This window comes from Lagenorhynchus albirostris, chromosome 18 (assembly GCF_949774975.1).
Source record: "Lagenorhynchus albirostris chromosome 18, mLagAlb1.1, whole genome shotgun sequence".
Classification (NCBI taxonomy): domain Eukaryota; kingdom Metazoa; phylum Chordata; class Mammalia; order Artiodactyla; family Delphinidae; genus Lagenorhynchus; species Lagenorhynchus albirostris.
The window spans coordinates 42,016,494-42,035,966 of NC_083112.1; positions in this window are offsets into that span (position 1 = coordinate 42,016,494).

A 19,473-nucleotide genomic window follows, 5' to 3' on the forward strand; every position below is an offset into this window, starting at 1 on the left:
TCTTGTCTGTATAGTCTTGCTTCCACCATTTGTCCTAGGGTTCTATCCGTCCATGGTTTTTTCTTAAAATTTTTTTCTTAATAATCAATTTTAAGAACGTTATTATACTTTACCTTCGTCCTTTCTTTCTTTCTTTCCTTCCTTCCTTCCCTCCTTTAGACAACGAATCATCCCAAATTGAGGAGGTGGTCTCTGACAGCAAGATTTATGATTTTTCCCCCTTTTACCTCTTTTAGTGAGGGTGTATGTGTATGCTTCTGTGTAAGATTTTGTCTGTATAGCTTTGCTTCCAACATTTGTCCTAAGGTTCTATCCGTCCCTTTTTTTTTTTCTAAATAAGAAGTTTTTAATTCAATAACTTTATTATACTTTATTTTATTTTTACTGTATCTTCTTTCTTTCTGTTTTTCCTTCTTTCCCTCCTTCCTTCCTTCCTCCCTCCCTCCCTCCCTCCTTTCGTTCCTTCTTGCCTTCTTTCCTTCTTTGCTTCTTTCTTTCTTTCTTCCTTCTTTCCTTCCTTCCCTCCTTCCTTCCCTCCTTTCCTTCTTTCTTTCCTCATACTTCTACTAATTCCCTCTACTTTTTCTCCCTTTTATTCTGAGCCGTGTGGATGAAAGGCTTTTGGTGCTCCAGCCAGGAGTCAGGGCTCTGCCTCTGAGGTAGGAGAGCCAACTTTAGGACACTGGTCCACAAGAGACCTCCCAGCTCCACATAATATCAAACGGCGAAAATCTCCCAGAGACCTCCATCTTAAAACCAGCACCCAGCTTCACTCAACGACCAGCAAGCCACAGTGCTGGACAACCTGTGCCAAACAACTAGCAAAACAGGAACACAACCCCACCCATTAGCAGAGAGGCTGCCTAAAATCATAATAAGGCCACAGACACCCCAAAACACACCACCAGACGTGAACCTGCCCACTAGAGAGACAAGATCCAGCCTCATCCACCACAACACAGGCACTAGTCCCCTCCACCAGGAAGCCTACACAACCCACTGAACCAACCTTAGCCACTGGAGACAGACATCAAAAACAGGAGGAACTACGAACCTGCAGCCTGCAAAAAGGAGACCCCAAACACAGTAAGATAAGCAAAATGAGAAAACAGAAAAACACACAGCAGATAAAGGAGCAAGATAAAAATGCACCAGACCTAACAAATGAAGAGGAAATAGGCAGTCTACCTGAAAAAGAATTCAGAATAATGATAGTACGGTTGATCTGAAATCTTGGAGATAGAATGGACAATAGAATGGAAAATGCAAGAATCAGTTAACAAGGACCTACAAGAACTAAAGATGAAACAAGCAATGATGAACAACACAATAAATGAAATTAAAAATACTCTAGATGGGATCAATAGCAGAATAACTGAGGCAGAAGAACGGATAAGTGACCTGGAAGATAAAATAGTGGAAATAACTACTGCAGAGCAGAATAAAGAAAAAAGAATGAAAAGAACTGAGGACAGTCTCAGAGACCTCTGGGACAACATTAAACGCACCAACATTCGAATTATAGGGGTTCCAGAAGAAGAAGAGAAAAAGAAAGGGACTGAGAAAATATTTGAAGAGATTATAGTTGAAAACTTCCCTAATATGGGAAAGGAAATAGTTAATCAAGTCCAGGAAGCACAGAGAGTCCCATACAGGATAAATACAAGGAGAAATACGCCAAGACACATATTAATCAAACTATCAAAAATTAAATACAAAGAAAGCATATTAAAAGCAGCAAGGGAAAAACAACAAATAACAGATAAGGGAATCCCTATAAGGTTAAGAGCTGATCTCTCAGCAGAAACCCTACAAGCCAGAAGGGAGTGGCAGGACATACTGAAAGTGATGAAGGAGAAAAACCTGCAGCCAAGACTACTCTACCCAGCAAGGATCTCATTCAGATTTGATGGAGAAATTAAAACCTTTACAGACAAGTAAGAGCTGAGAGAGTTCAACACCAGAAAACCAGCTTTACAACAAATGCTAAAGGAACTTCTCTAGCCAAGAAACACAAGAGAAGGAAAAGACCTATAATAACGAACCCAAAACAATTTAGAAAATGGGAATAGGAACATACATATCGATAATTACCTTAAATGTAAATGGACTAAATGCTCCCACCAAAAGACACAGATTAGCTGAATGGATACAAAAACAAGACCCTTATATATGCTGTCTACAAGAGACCCACTTCAGACCTAGAGACACATACAGACTGAAAGTAAGGGGATGGAAAAAGATATTCCATGCAAATGGAAACCAAAAGAAAGCTGGAGTAGCAATTCTCATATCAGACAAAATAGACTTTAAAATAAGGACTATTAAAAGAGACAAAGAAGGACACTACATAATGATCAAGGGATCGATCCAAGAAGAAGATATAACAATTTTAAATATTTATGCACCCAACATAGGAGCACCTCAATACATAAGGCAAATACTAACAGCCATAAAAGGGGAAATCGACAGTAACACATTCATAGTAGGGGACTTAAACACCCCACTTTCACCCATGGACAGATCATCCAAAATGAAAATAAATAAGGAAACACAAGCTTTAAATGATACATTAAACAAGATGCACTTAATTGATATTTATAGGACACTCCATCCAAAAACAACAGAATACACATTTTTCTCAAGTGCTCATGGAACATTCTCCAGGATAGATCATATCTTGGGTCACAAATCAAGCCTTGGTAAATTTAAGAAAATTGAAATTCTATCCAGTATCTTTTCTGACCACAACGCCATGAGACTAGATATCAATTACAGGAAAAGATCTGTAAAAGATACAAACACATGGAGGCTAAACAATACACTACTTAATAATGAAGAGATCACTGAAGAAATCAAAGAGGAAATTTAAAAATACCTAGAAACAAATGACAATGGAGACACAACGACCCAAAACCTGTGGGATGCAGCAAAAGCAGTTCTAAGGGGGAAGTTTATAGCAATACAAGCCCACCTTAAGAAGCAGGAAACATCTAGAATAAACAACCTAACCTTGCACCTCAAGCAATTAGAGAAAGAAGAACAAAAAAACCCCAAAGCTAGCAGAAGGAAAGAAATTATAAAAATCAGATCAGAAATAAATGAAAAAGAAATGAAGGAAACAATAGCAAAGATCAATAAAACTAAAAGCTGGTTCTTTGAGAAGATAAACAAAATAGATAAACCACTAGCCAGACTCATCAAGAAAAAAAGGGAGAAGACTCAAATCAATAGAATTAGAAATGAAAAAGGAGAGGTAACAACTGACACTGCAGAAATAAAAGAGATCATGAGAGATTACTACAAGCAACTCTATGCCAATAAAATGGACAATCTGGAAGAAATGGACAAATTCTTAGAAATGCACAACCTGCCAAGACTGAATAAGGAAGAAATAGAAAATATGAACAGACCAATCACAAGCACTGAAATTGAAACTGTGATTAAAAATCTCCCAACAAAGAAAAGCCCAGGACCAGATGGCTTCACAGGCGAATTCTATCAAACATTTAGAGAAGAGCTAACACCTATCCTTCTCAAACTCTTCCAAAATATAGCAGAGGGAGGAACACTCCCAAACTCCTTCTACGAGGCCACCATCACCTTGATACCAAAACCAGGCAAGGATGTCACAAAGAAAGAAAACTACAGACCAATATCACTGATGAACATAGATGCAAAAATCCTCAACAAAATACTAGCAAACAGAATCCAACAGCACATTAAAAGGATCATACACCATGATCAAGTGGGGTTTATTCCAGGAATGCAAGGATTCTTCAATATACGCAAATCTATCAACGTGATAAACCATATTAACAAATTGAAGGAGAAAAACCATATGATCATCTCAATAGATGCAGAGAAAGCTTTTGACAAAATTCAACACCCATTTATGATAAAAACCCTGCAGAAAGTAGGCATAGAGGGAACTTTCCTCAACATAATAAAGGCCATATACGACAAGCCCACAGCAAACATCATCCTCAATGGTGAAAAACTGAAAGCATTTCCACTAAGATCAGGAACAAGACAAGGGTGCCACTCTCACCACTCTTATTTAACATAGTTTTGGAAGTTTTAGCCACAGCAATCAGAGAAGAGAAGGAAATAAAAGGAATCCAAATCGGAAAAGAAGAAGTAAAGCTGTCACTGTTTGCAGATGACATGATCCTATACATAGAGAATCCTAAAGATGCTACCAGAAAACTACTAGAGCTAATCAATGAATTTGGTAAAGTGGCAGGATACAAAATTAATGCACAGAAATCTCTGGCATTCCTATATACTAATGATGAAAAATCTGAAAGTGAAATCAAGAAAACACTCCCATTTACCATTGCAACAAAAAGAATAAAATATCTAGGAATAAACCTACCTAAGGAGACAAAAGTGTATGCAGAAAATTATAAGACACTGATGAAAGAAATTAAAGATGATACAAATAGATGGAGAGATATACCATGTTCTTGGATTGGAAGAATCAACATTGTGAAAATGACTCTACTACCCAAAGCAATCTATAGATTCAATGCAATCCCTATCAAACTACCCCTGGCATTTTTCACAGAACTAGAACAAAAAATTTCGCAATTTGTATGGAAACACAAAAGACCCCGAATAGCCAAAGCAATCTTGAGAACAAAAAAAGGAACTGGAGGAATCAGGCTCCCTGACTTCAGACTATACTACAAAGCTACAGTTATCAAGACGGTATGGTACTGGCACAAAAACAGAAAGATAGATCAATGGAACAGGATAGAAAGCCCAGAGATAAACCCATGCACATATGGACACCTTATCTTTGATAAAGGTGGCAGGAATGTACAGTGGAGAAAGGACAGCCTCTTCAATAAGTGGTGCTGGGAAAACTGGACAGGTACATGTAAAAGTATGAGATTAGATCACTCCCTAACACCATACACAAAAATAAGCTCAAAATGGATTAAAGACCTAAATGTACGGCCAGAAACTATCAAACTCTTAGAGGAAAACATAGGCAGACCACTCTATGACATAAATCACAGCAAGATCCTTTCTGACCCACCTCCTAGAGTAATGGAATTAAAAACAAAAATAAACAAATGGGACCTCATGAAACTTCAAAGCTTTTGCATAGCAAAGGAAACCCTAAACAAGACCAAAAGAAAACCCTCAGAATGGGAGAAAATATTTGCAAATGAAGCAACCGACAAAGGATTAATCTCCAAAATTTACAAGAAGTTCATGCAGCTCAATAACAAAAAAACAAGGAACCCAATCCAAAAATGGGCAGAAGACCTAAATAGACATTTCTCCAAAGAAGATATACAGACTGCCAACAAACACATGAAAGAATGCTCAACATCATTAATCATTAGAGAAATGCAAATCAAAACTACAATGAGATATCATCTCACACCAGTCAGAATGGCCATCATCAAAAAATCTAGAAGCAATAAATGCTGGAGAGGGTGTGGAGAAAAGGGAACACTCTTGCACTGCTGGTGGGAATGTGAATTGGTTCAGCCACTATGGAGAACAGTATGGAGGTTCCTTAAAAAACTACAAATAGAACTACCATATGACCCAGCAATCCCACTACTGGGCATATACCCTGAGAAAACCGAAATTCAAAAAGAGTCATGTACCAAAATGTTCATTGCAGCTCTATTTACAATAGTCCGAAGATGGAAACAACCTAAGTGCCCATCATCGGATGAATGGATAAAGAAGATGTGGCACATATATACAATGGAATATTACTCAGCCATAAAAAGAAACGAAATTGAGCTATTTGTAATGAGGTGGATGGACCTAGAGTCTGTCATACAGAGTGAAGTAAGTCAGAAAGAAAAAGACAAATACCGTATGCTAACACATATATATGGAATTTAAGAAAAAAAATGTCATGAAGAACCTAGGGATAAGGCAGGAATAAAGACGCAGACCTCCTAGAGAACGGACTTGAGGTTATGGGGAGGGGGAGGGGTGAGCTGTGACTGGGCGAGAGAGCGTCATGGACATATACACACTAACAAACGTAGTAAGGTAGATAGCTAGTGGGAAGCAGCCGCATGGCACTGGGATATTGGCTCGGTGCTTTGTGACAGCCTGGAGGGGTGGGATAGGGAGGGTGGGAGGGAGGGAGACGCAAGAGGGAAGAGATATGGGAACATATGTATATGTATAACTGATTCACTTCGTTATAAAGCAGAAACTAACACACCATTGTAAAGCAATTATACCCCAATAAAGATGTTAAAAAAAATTGTCTCCATGCAAAAACAAAGGAAATTATTGTCACTGTTCTTTTTTTTTTGTAAACAAATCTTGTTTTGACAAAAATTCTTATCTTGAATATCAACCTCCATACAATCTTTAAACAAATATTTATTGAGCATAACTATATTTCAAATATTGTCTAAGGATATGGAGTACAGCAAAGAAACACACATATTCTCCCTGCCTTGCAGAGCTTATATTTGAGCAAGTTATTTTAAGATAAATTTTTTATTTTAAAATAATTTTTTTTAAAATAAAAGTGGGCTGACAATGTGATTTGTTTTCTAGTTCTCATCTTACAATCGACTAATGTGATGCTGAACAATTACTCAAATTATTTGACCCTCAGTTTTTGTATTTGTAAAATAAATCTACTGTTATCTCCAAGGACACTAAGATTCATGAGGGTATTTAAATGAATGTGCAATTAAACTTGGTACTGCCCTCGTTTGAGGGGGACTGTACCTAATGATGAATTTTGATTGTGCTAAAGACTTCAGAATGTAATATGGGTGACTAAAGTATAATGGAAGTACCCATCAAGATAAAATATGGATATTTCAACTTTTGCACTGTAATACTGAATGACTTTTAAAGAAACATGATCATATTATGTACTCTTAGCTCAAAAACCTGAATTGAGTTCTGGAGACCTAGTAGTTAATACTATTGTACATTTTGAACAATTAACTAAAAAATGTTCTATATGATTAGGTGATGCTCTTACTCTCCCACAATCCAAAAATTAATCTGTAGATGACTACTATCCTAATTAGTCTTTTGACAAAGTGTACTTTGTTTGAAAACAACAAAGTATTAAGATACGATAACTGAAGCCACACAGGACACAAACACCAGACTCATATTCAATGGCAGCTTTATATGTAGTCATTCTCTTTCCTACATCTCCACCCTACCTGAAACGTCTTTGTTTAGGTGGAGTTGTGGTGGAAGCATTCTGTTTTCCCAAGTACTCAGCCTATTTAATAACAAGGTTGTCATTTATTAGTTACTGAGATATTGCTGTCAGGAGCTGATGTTTATAAAATTGCAATTCAGATCTCAATAACAAACTTTATATATTGTCTATCACCTTTTTTTTAATGCCTAAATGATACTTTAGTCTATTTTTTTCATTCTATTATTTTATTTCTTTATCCCTGGTAACTCTCTCCTTTTTGACTGTTTTGTTATTAAAATAACATTATCATAGCCTTTTATCATGGTGGTATTATATGTCAACTAAGGCAACAGTGAGCTACTTCCCCTCACAGGACGTATGAAGATTAAGAAGAATACATTTCACTTCTATATCACTTCTGTTAGTTCTTATCTGTGAAACAATTCCAGAGCTAATGGAAATGAGACTGAAGAATGTATACCTATAAAGCTTGATCATCTTCTGCCCCACAAAAGACACAGAGAAGAAATACTTTGCTATGACCTTTAGGCAGGAGGAAATGTAATAATTGGATTGGTAGCTCCAATCTGTGGAGATTATTAAGTAATATTAAATGATTACCATAAACATAATTGTACCTGTTTCATTTGATAATTACCAATCTCTCTATATATAAATAAACATTCACTCTTTAAGCAAGGTCATGTAAAATGATAACCCATTTAACATTAAAGATGTTTTCATAAACTAATATTTAGAAAAGTGACATAGGTATATTTAACATAAATATTTCCTAATTATTTCTTATAAGGTCTGTTTTTCAATTAAGATTTGAGTTTACCATCTGTTCACATTTTAATAGTCCTATTAGAGAATTAAAAATGCATACAAGTCTTTAATCTTCTAAATACCATACTTTTATTATGTGACATTAGAAATAAAATTAAGTATAGAAAAATATGAATCTAGTGATTCTCGATTTATCAAAATAATATTTATATAGTCTAGGATGTTTCCCTGGAAAATTGTGTGTAATTTTTAAACATAAATTTCTGATTCATGCATTTTAACTTTTATCCAAGTGCCCTGAGTCACCTAAATTTTATTCATCACATTTGCAAAGTTTACTGTCAGCATGGTTACAAATAAATACAGAACATTAAATTTAACTCTGATTTTGTCTAACATAACACAATACCTTTGCAGTTACAACTAGGAATTCAGTACATTTCTCTATAGGATAATAATCTAAGGATTAAATATGGCTTTTGTACATGGGACCTAAGTGCAGATGTCCAGTGGGTTAAGGAGAGTTCTAAATGTGTGTGTAGATGATTCAGTTAGGAAAACTATGTGGTCATGTAATATCTATTCACTTGTGGTAGTTTCTAAATTCAAAATAAAAGGATAAACTTTTGAAGTCTGGCAGAGTGAGAGGGAGAAGGAAGGGTTATTGGGTGTCTTGTTCCACTCTCCAGGATTTCTGCCACAATTGCAGTCACATTTCTTGGGGAAAAATATTGTGTATTCTTAACTCAACTCTTAACACAATTGTAGTGATAGTGTTAGGAATGAAGGCTTCTAGTCATCTTCTCTGCATTTTAACTACCAAAGACTCCCTCTCCAAATTTTTTTCTTATACAATCCCTGGCTTTAGACTGGAAATACTAGTAACTTTTATAGACTTCTTACAGTAAAAGAATGTAATTCTTCTAAATCTGGGTCTGTCTATTCTTCAGAAGAATTTCTTGAATGTCTTGAAATTTCCAAGAATGTTTAAAAATAAAATTTGTATTGTAATATACAAAGTCTACATTAATTTTGCAATTAACTGAAAAATGAAAATTAGATATAGAAAATATATGTACTTTTTTGTCCACTAATTATATGTATTTAAAGTTTACTTTTCAAAGAAATTCAGAGGGGGGTTGAAGACTGTTTAAAACTTTGCCCAATCATCTCAAACGTAGTCCACTGTGTTAATACACTGTTATGAGATTTAAGAAATTGGGAATTCTTAAAAACTATAAATAATATCTGCACATGTATCTGATTCTTCTTTTTCTAATTTGAAATAATTTCCAATATGACATTTCAAAGCTTTATTGATAATGTTAGACCTCTGTGGGGTGGAGAAGATGCTATAGTGTTTAAGAATATAAAATTTGGATTCACAATAACAACACATTATGTGTTGAATTGTGAATGAATGTAGAATTCTTAGCAAGGTGTGTAAATAAATAAGCTTTCCCTTAGAAGAAGCTATTATTACTCAGGCCCAATATATATCTTTTTAAGAGAATTCTGTACTCAAACATTTAAAGAACTTACTATTTTCCTATTAATGGATCTTATATATTTTGGATAGAATGTTGATGAACAAAAATGTTCTTTTGAATTAAATTACCAGTCATCTGATACTCTTTCAAAAGTAGTCAGCATCAGTGACTTGTAATTTCTAATACCAGTGACAAATGACCTAAATTAAAAATACTAGATTTGCATATTCATAATATAATTTGTGCACTAATGCTTTTGACCACTAGGGAACTCTTGATATAATTATGTTAATTTCCAGTATGTTTTCCAGTGTTCTCTCTGTATCAGGGATGCTTACAGGAAAGTTAATATTTTACATTTAAAATGAAGTATAAAATTAAATCATACTTTGTTTTGCAGAAACTACATTATACTCGAAAATATATTCACATAAGCAAATTTGAAGATAATTGACCAATTGTAGTAAATTAATACCAAGAGTCTTGTTTATATTTAAGTTGCCTTTAGATCAGAGTCACTAAGTCATAACATTTCTGTGAAAAGTTCATTAGCTATGTCCATATGAAAATACTGCAGTTAATTTGGCCACCTTACCAATCGATGCTATGGTTTCTTGATCAATTTGATGGCAACAATGTATATACAGAGATATGTAGAAAGAAAAAATAAATGAATTGATATGCCCCTGTCCAGAGCAACTTCAGAATAAAACCTTGGCAGTTATTAAGTAAATTCTATTGCTTCAGTGAATAATTAATGATGTAAGCAATACAGGAAAATAAATAATAACAAAGCACATTTGTTCAACTTACAAATATAAAATGAAATTGAAATCTTAATGTTTCCATCAGGTTGCAGGAAAGTAGATGTGAACATAACAGTGAAAACATTTTCAGGTTCTCTTCTTTTTGACTAAGCTAGGTAAATTTCCATCATGGAGATGTTATACTAACTTTCTCTAGTTTACCTTGGTTTCACCCAAACAAAAACATCAAATTATATTTAGCTATAACTCACATAAAATAGTTACATAAACTAGTTAGTACACTCAAACTACTATGTGACACAGTAAGGAATTACACTAACCTCTTCTTCTTAGATATAGTGATTAAAGGTAGAATGTCATTAAATGTATAATGAGCATAATAATTATATGTGAGACATATGAATTTGGGATACCGTGATGTAACAGTGTATTCATTGTAATGATGATATAATGTCAAATTTAGAAGACCAACTTTATTATGTAGATTGATTAAATAAAAACAGTAAAATTTCTTATAAATTTTGGCTATATAGCAAATGTTTTTGTTGAATAAAAAGGATTGCTGATTAGAAGCTCAGAGTTCTGAGGTTCTGCTTTATAAAGTTGTCTGAGAACTTGCACAGTGTCTCATTTGAGTGCCTCAGTGGTAACCCTAAAACTAGCGAGTCATTGCTGAAGTTAAGAAAAGGACAGTTTTTTCATCAAGATCTAACTAGAATAAATAACAATGAGCTCATTAATCAAAACAATGTCAATGTTCAAGATATTTCAAAAATTTAGAAATGCAGCATATTTCTACATGAAGGGTCACATGTCAATGAAGACAGTGGTAGAAAAAGGCTAAGAAAAAAGAATCTCAACGACATAGTGAAATAAATTTTCATAGTGTATTTCACCTTTCCCAGGGGGAAGAGGATATTTGTTCAGTCCTACCTTGGCCATCCTAATTATAAGCCCTGACTATTAAATTAGATAGGCTAGTGTCTATGGTGTGTTTTACTGATTTTGTTAATGTTGTATGAAACACACCTCTCAAAGTTAAAAAAAAAAAAACTTTTACAGTCATATTATTTTATATTGATCCAATGAGTTGTGGCCTTCTATTGGTGCTATATAATATTCTGTGTAGCTTTTGTTATTAAAATAATTGCTCTGGGAATTGGGTCTGTAGCCCTTGACACCCAAGCTGTGATTACCTAGATTTTTTACCAAGACTGGAGGATCTACACATAATCAGTTCCCACAGTAGATGAAGCCTAAAGTTGAGTTATTATCTTAAATACAGCCTCTCCTGCACATCAGAGAGTCTATTTTCTTTTTTTCTAATATCTGTTATACTGCCCAATCTTTCTGATGGACTTATTTCTTTGCTTTTTTATTTTTAAAAAGCAACTGTTTTTTTTTTTTGTTTTTTTTTCTTTTTGTGGTACGCGGGCCTTGCACTGTTGTGGCCTCTCCCGTTGCAGAGCACAGGCTCTGGACATGCAGGCTCAGCGGCCATGGCTCAGGGGTCCAGCTTCTCCACAGCATGTCGGATCTTCCCAGACCGGGACACGAACCCGTGTCCCATGCATCGGCAGGCAGACTCACAACCACTGCGCCACCAGGGAAGCCCGAAAAGCAACTGTTTTTAAAAAGTTAAACCGTACTCAAATGACCTTGCCAAGAGGGAAAGTCTATGGTTGATTGACAAATTTTTTCTCCTGAGCCATGCTCAACGGCCTACATTATAGTTTCCTTCTCAGCATAACCTAATTTATCAGGGTTTTTTTCTTCTTTGTCATTGTAGTTTCTCTCCATGGCAGTTCTTCCCATGGAGGATTAGTAGTATGTCTAAGACCAGATGTCCTAAGTTATGAGGAAGATGGTACTTTTCTAAAAACTGGGCTCAAAACCCATTATTAATGTATACCTGCTGCCACTATAGCCCATATTAGACATGAAATATCACATTCTATATTTTAAAATTAATTTTCATTCCAAAGCAGTATACACTTACAGAGTATTATAATCATATCCACATAAAGGAAACCATCTATTATAATATATATAATTATTACATTATATATATTATAATATAATATTATATATTATATAATTATATTATATTATAATTTTATATAATTATAAAATAATTATATTATAAAATAATATAATATAATATTATAATAGAATTTATTTTAAATAGATTTTATAATAATTTTATAATAGATGGTTTCCATGTAAAGGAAACCATCTATTATAAAACCCAAAAGTTTTTATAATAGATCATTCTAAACCACAAATTTTGGGGAACAATGTGTATTTTGTCAGGGTTTGTTAATTTTAATGAATTTTTACATACAAAATTTCTTAAATTCAGTGCAATATTTACATTGAAATAATAGAACATGAGCTAACCATCATTTTCTTAGACTTTCTTAGACTTAAAATCAGTGCCATTTTACACTGATAAAGACATTCTCACTTCTTTAAAGCAGTCTTCAACAAAGATAATAGAGAAGTTTTTTTAATTAAAAAAATTTATTGAAGTACAGTTGATTTACAATATTGCATTAGTTTCATGTATAGAGCATAACGATTTTAGGGTTTTGACAGATTATATTCCATAAGAGGATTTTACAAGATATTGACTATAATTCCTTGTGCTATACAGTAAATCTTTACTGCTTATCTATTTTATGTGAAGTTGTTTGTTTCTCTCAAACCTATACTCCTAATTTGTCCCTCCCCACCTCTCCCATTTGGTAATCATAAATTTGTTTTCTATGCCTGTGAGTCAGCTTCTGTTTTGTATATAGGTTCATATTTATTATTTTTTAGATTCCACATATAAGTGATATCATATAATATTTGTCTTTCTCAGTCTGACTTACTTCACTTAGTATGACATTCTCTAGGTCCATCCATGTTACTGCAAATGGCAATATTTCACTCATTTTTATGTCTGAATAAAATACACACATCTTCTTAAACCAATCGTCTGTTGATGGGCACTTGAGTTGTTTCTAAATCTTAGCTACTGTAGTTCGTGCAGCTATGAACACTAGGCTGCATGAATTTTTTGAATTAGTTTTCATATTTTCAGGATATATGACCAGGAGTAGAATTGCTTAATCATATGGTAGCTCTATTTTTAGTTTTTTAAAGAACATCATACTGTTTTCCATAGTGGGTGCACCAATTCATATTTGCACCAACAGTGTATAAGGGTTCCCTTTTATCCACACCCTCTTCAGCATTTATTGTATGTAAAGTTTTTGATGATAGACATTCTGCTGATGTGAGGTGATACCTCATTGTAGTTTTGATTTACATTTCTCTAAGAATTAGTGCTGTTGAGCATAGTTTCATGGAACCATTGGATATCTGTATGTCTGCCTTGGAGAAATGTCTATTTAGGTCTTCTGTCCATTTTTTGATTGGGTTGTTTGTTTTCTTGATATTGAGCTGCATGAGTTGTTTGTATATTTTGGAGATTAATCCTTTCTCCGTTGCTTTGTTTGCAAATATTTTCTCCCATTCTGAGGGTTGTCTTTTCATCTTGTTTATTGTTTCCTTTGCTGTGCAAAAGTTTTTAAGTTTTATTAGGTCCTATTTATTTTTGTTTTTATTTTCATTATTTTAGGAAGTGAGACAACAAATCTTTGTGTGGTTTCTGTCAAACCGTGATTTTCCTATGTTTTCCTCCAAGAGTTTTATAGTGTCTGGCCTTACATTTAGGTCTTTAATCCATCTTGAGTTTATTTTTGTGTATGGTGTTAGGAAGCATTCTAATTTCAATTTTTTACATATAGCTGTCCAGTTTTCCCAGCATCACTTATTGAAGAGACTGTCTTTTCTCCATTGTGTGTTCTTGCCTCCTTTGTCATAAATTATGTGACCATAAGTGCATGGATTTATCTCTGGGCTTTCTATCCTGTACCTGTGATCTAAATTTCTATTTTGCCAGTACCATACTGTCTTGATTACTGTAGCTTTGTAGTATAGTCTAAAGTCAGGAAGCCTGATTTCTCCAGCTCCTTTTTTCTTTCTCAAGATTGCTTTGGCTGTTTGAGGTCTTTTGTGTTTCCATACAAAATGTAAATTTTTTTGTTCTAATTGTTGGAAGAATGCCATTGATAATTTGATAGGGATTGCATTGAATCTGTAGATTTCTTTGGGTATTATAATTATTTTCACAATGTTGATTCTAACAATCAAGATCATGGTATATCTCTCCATCTGTTTGTGTCATCTTTGATATCTTTTACCAGTGTTTTATAGTTTTCTGAGTACAGATATTTTACCTCCTCAGCTAGGTTTATTCCTAGGTATTTTATTCTTTGTGTTTCAAAGGTAAATGGGATTGTTTCCTTAATTTTTCTTTCTGATCCTTTGCTGTGAGTGTATAGGAATGCAAGAGATTTCTGTGCATTAATTTTTTTCCTGCTATTTACCAAATTCATTGATTAGCTCTAGTAGTTTTCTGGTGGCATCTTTAGGATTTTCTATGCCTAGTATCATGTCATCTGCAAACAGTGACAGTTTTTCTTCTTCTTTTCCAATTTGTATTCTTTTATTTCTTTTTCTTCTCTGATTGCCGTGGCTAGGATTTCAGAACTATGTTGAATAAGAGTGGCAAAATTGGACATCCTTGTTTTGTTCCTGATCTTAGAGGAAATGCTTTCAGTTTTTCACCATTGAGAATGATGTTTGCTGTGGGTTTGTCATATATGGCCTTTATTGTGTTGAAGCTGGTTCCCTTTATGCCTATTTTCTGAAGAGCTTTTTATCATAAATGACTGTTGAATTTTGCCAAAAGCTTTTTCTGCATCTATTGAGATGATCATATGGTTTTTATTCTTCAATTTGTTAGTATGGTGTATCACATTAATTGATTTGTGTATATTGAAGAATCCTTGCATTCCTGGGACAAATCCCACTTGGTCATGATGTATGATCCTTTTAATATGTCGTTGGATTCTGTTTGCTAGTATTTTCTTGAGAACTTTTGTGTCTATGTTCATCAGTGATATTGGTCTGTAATTTTCTTTTTTTTATTATATCCTTGTCTGGTTTTAGTATCAGGGTGATGGTGAACTCATACAACGAATTTGGAGTGTTCCTCCCTCTGCAATTTTTTGGAAGATTTTGAGAAGGATGAGTGTTAGCTCTTCTCTAAATGTTTGATAGAATTCCCCTGTGAAGCCATCTGGTCCTGGACTTTGGTTTATTGGAAGATTTAAAATTACATTTTCAATTTCATAACTTGTGATAGGTCTGTTTATATTTTCTAATTCTTCCTGGTTCAGTCTTGGAAAATTGTATCTCTCCAAGAATTTGTTCACTTCTTTGTGGTTGTCCATTTTATTGACATATAGTTGTTTGTAGTAGTCTCTTATAATCCTTTGTATTGCTGAGGTGTCAGTTGTAATTTCTTGTTTTTCACTTCTAATTTTATTGATGTGCATACTCTCCCTTTTTTTCCTGATGAGTCTGGCTAAATGTTTATCAATATTGTTTATCTTCTCAAAGAAACAATTTTTAGCTTTATTGATTTTTGCTATTGTTTTCTTCATTTCTATGTCATTTATTTCTGCTCTGATGTTTATGATTTCTCTCCTTTACTGACATATTTGTTGTTTTTCTTCTTCTTTCTCTAGTTGCTTTCAGTGTAAGGTTAGATTGAGATTTTTCTTGCTTCTAGAGGTAAGATGGAATTGCTATAAACTTCCCTCTTAGAACAGCTTTTGCTGCATCCCATAGGTTTTGGGTCATCATGTTTTTGTTGTCATTTGTTTCTATGTATTTTTTAATTTCCTCTTTGATATCTGCAGTGACCTGTTGGTTATTTAGCACTGCATTGCTTGTGTCTTTTCAGTTTTTTTTTTCCTGTAATTGATTTTTCTTCTCGCAGTGTTGTGGTTAGAAATTATGCTTTAATTGATTTCAATTTTCTTTCATTTTCTGAGGATTGATTTGTGACCCAAGGTCTGATCTATCCTGCAGAATGTTCCATGTGATATTGAGAAGGAAGTGTGTTCTGCCACTTTTGGGTAGATGCCCTATAAATATCAATTAATTCTATCTGGTCTATTGTATCATTTAAAGCTTGTGTTTCCTTATATATTTTCTGTCTAGATGATCTGTCCATTGGTTTAAGTAGGGTAATAATGACCCCTACTATTGTTACTGTCAATTTCCCCTTTTATGGCTGTTAGCATTTGCATTATGTATTGAGTTGATCCTATATTAGGTGTGTATGTATTTAAAATTTTCATATCTTCTTCTCCTTGGATTGATCACTTGATCATTTGTAGTGTCCTTCCTTATCTCTTGTAAGAGTCTTCATTTTAAAGTCTATTATTATCTGATATAGGTATGGCTACTCCCACTTTCATTTGATTTCCATTTCCATGGAATTTTTTTCCCATCCCCTCACTTTCAGTCTGTATATGTCCCTAGGTCTGAAATGGGTCTCTTGTAGACAGCATATATACGAATCTTGTTTTTGTATCCATTTGGACAGTCTGTGTCTTTTGGTTGGAGCACTTAATCTGTTTACATTTAAGGTACTTATCAATATGTATGTTCCTATTAAGATATTCTTAATTATTTTGTTTTGTTTTTGTGGGTCTTTTTCTTCATTTCTTTTACCCACCTAGAGAAGTTCCTTTAGCATTTGTTGCAAAGCTGGTTTTGTGGTGCTCTTAGCTTTTGCTTGTCTGTAAACCTTTTGATTCCTCCATTGAATCTGAATGAGATCCTTGCTGGGTGGAGTAATCTTGGTTGTAGGCTTTTCCCTTACATAACTTGAAATATTTCCTGTCATTCCTTTCTAACCTGCACAGTTTATGCTGAAAAATCAGCTGATAACCTTATGGGGATTCCCTTGTATATTATTTCACTTTTCCCTTGTTACTGTTAATATTTTTTCTTTGAATTTAATTTTTATTATTTTGATTAACATGTGTCTTGCTGTGTTTCTCCTAGAGTTTATCCCATATGGGACTTTCTATGCTTCCTGGACTTAGGTGGCTACTTCCTTTCCCATGTTAGGGAAGTTTTCAACTATAATCTCTTTGAATGTTTTCACAGACCCTTTCTTTTTCTCTTCTTCTTCTGGGACCACTATAATTCAAATGCTGGTGCATCTAATGTTGTCCAAGAAGTCTCTAAGACTGTCTTCAATTCTTTTCATTCTTTTCTCTTTATTCTGCTCCTTGGCAGTTATTTCCACCATCCTATCTTCCAGCTCACTTATTCTTTCTTCCACAACAGTTATTTTGTTATTGATTCCTTCTAGTGTATTTTTTCATTTCAATTATTGTGTTGTTCATCTCTGTTTGTTTGTTCCTTAGTTCTTCTAGGTCTCTGTTAAACATTCCTTATATTTTCTTGATCCTTGCCTCCATTCTATATCTGAGATTTTGTGTCATCTTTACTATCATTGCTCTGAATTCTTTTTGCCTATTTCCTCTTCATTTATTTGTTCTTGTAGTTTTTCCCTTTCTCCTTCATCTGTAACATATTTTTTTTTGTTTTCTCTTTTTTTTTTTTTGATAGGTGTGACTATGTTCCTGTCTTACTGCTTGTTTGGCCTGAGGCTTCCAGCACTGGAGTTTGTAGACTGTTCTTTTGGGTAGATCTAGGTCTTGGTGCCGAGATGAGGACCTCCAGGAGACCTCACTCTGATGATTATTCCTGGGGTCTGAGAGTCTCTATTAACCCAGTGGTTCAGACTCTGTGTGACCACCCTAGGAGCTCAGGGCCAACCCCCACATCGTGAACAAACATCCTGCAAGCCACATGGGGTGGCAGAAAAAAAAAAGTGGAACAATAACAATAAAAAATGAAATAAGATTAGAAAATTAACATATATGTTTGAAAAAATAAAAACATAAATGAAACAATGGGAAAGTAAAACAGAACCAGAATAGCAGAAAAGAAAAAAACCTAAAAGGCCAGAAAAGGCCTTGGCTGTGGGTGGCTGAGGTTTAGTGGGTGTGGGGCTTAGGCAGAAGTGGGATTTAGGTGGGGGCAGGGTCTAGGCTTAGGACTCACACAGCCAGAAAAGACTCTGGGGGTGTGAGGAGCAGGGTTTAGGCTTAGTGCAACCTGAAGGGTCTCAGAGTTCCTCCAGCCTCAGAGTGCAGCTGATCAGGCCAGGGACCTCAGCAGGCTCTCTGGGGCCTGAGTGGACAAGGAAAATGCTTGCCACATTCCAGAGGGTCCCTCCCTGTTCACCTCTACTCTTCTTCCCCCATGCCGCTAGGACCCACACTGCTGGTGGCGACCTCAGACAGTGAAGGACCAAGCACAGGATCCCAGCAGTCTTCCTGGGGCCCGAGTGGGCAGGGCAAATACTAACCACATTCCTCCCACAATCCTCCAAACAAATGATAGACCTTCCAGGCATGGCAACACCTCCTTTCTCCCAGCCACCCTTCAAGGGCACTGGTCCCATCCAGCCTCCACTTCTCTTCCCACTTCATCCCGCCCCCCACATCCTACCTGGTCTCTTGGGGGTTCCTCCCATACTATTGGATGTTGAGGTCCCCCACCATATCTGGTAGCTGCCCTAATTGTGAGGAGAAGTACTCTGCATCTTCCTACACCACCATCTTTACTCCACCCCTTGGTCTGCCCATTTTTGGATATTGAGTGGTATAAGCTGTTTTTTTCAGTACTGAATTGTATGAACTGTTTTTGTGATTTGGATATTAACTCTTTGTTGATCATATCATTTGCAAATGTTTTCTCCCATTCTGTGAGTTGTCTTTTCATTTTGTTGATTGTTCGCTGTGCAAAAGCTTTTAAGTTTGATTAAATCCCATTTGTTTATCTTAGATTTTATTTCTTTTACCTTGGGAAATTGATCTAAAAAATCATTGCTATGATTTATGTCAGAGAATGTTTTACCTATGTTCTCTTCTAAGAGTTTTATGGTGTCATGTCTTACATTCAGCTCTTTAACCTATTGGAGTTTGTTTTTATATATGGTGTAAGCAAGTGTTCTAATTTCATTGATTTATGTGTAGTTATCCAGATTTTCCAACACCACTTGTTGAAGAGACTGTCTTTTCTTCATTGTATATTCTTGCCTCTTTTGTCATATATTAATTGACCTTAACTGCATGGGTTTATATCTTGGCTCTCTATAGTTTTCCATTGATCTATATGTCTGTTTTTGTGCCAATGCCATGCTGTTTGATTACTGTAACTTTGTAATATGGTCTGACGTCTGGATGTGTTATGTCTCCAGCTTTGTTCTTTTTTT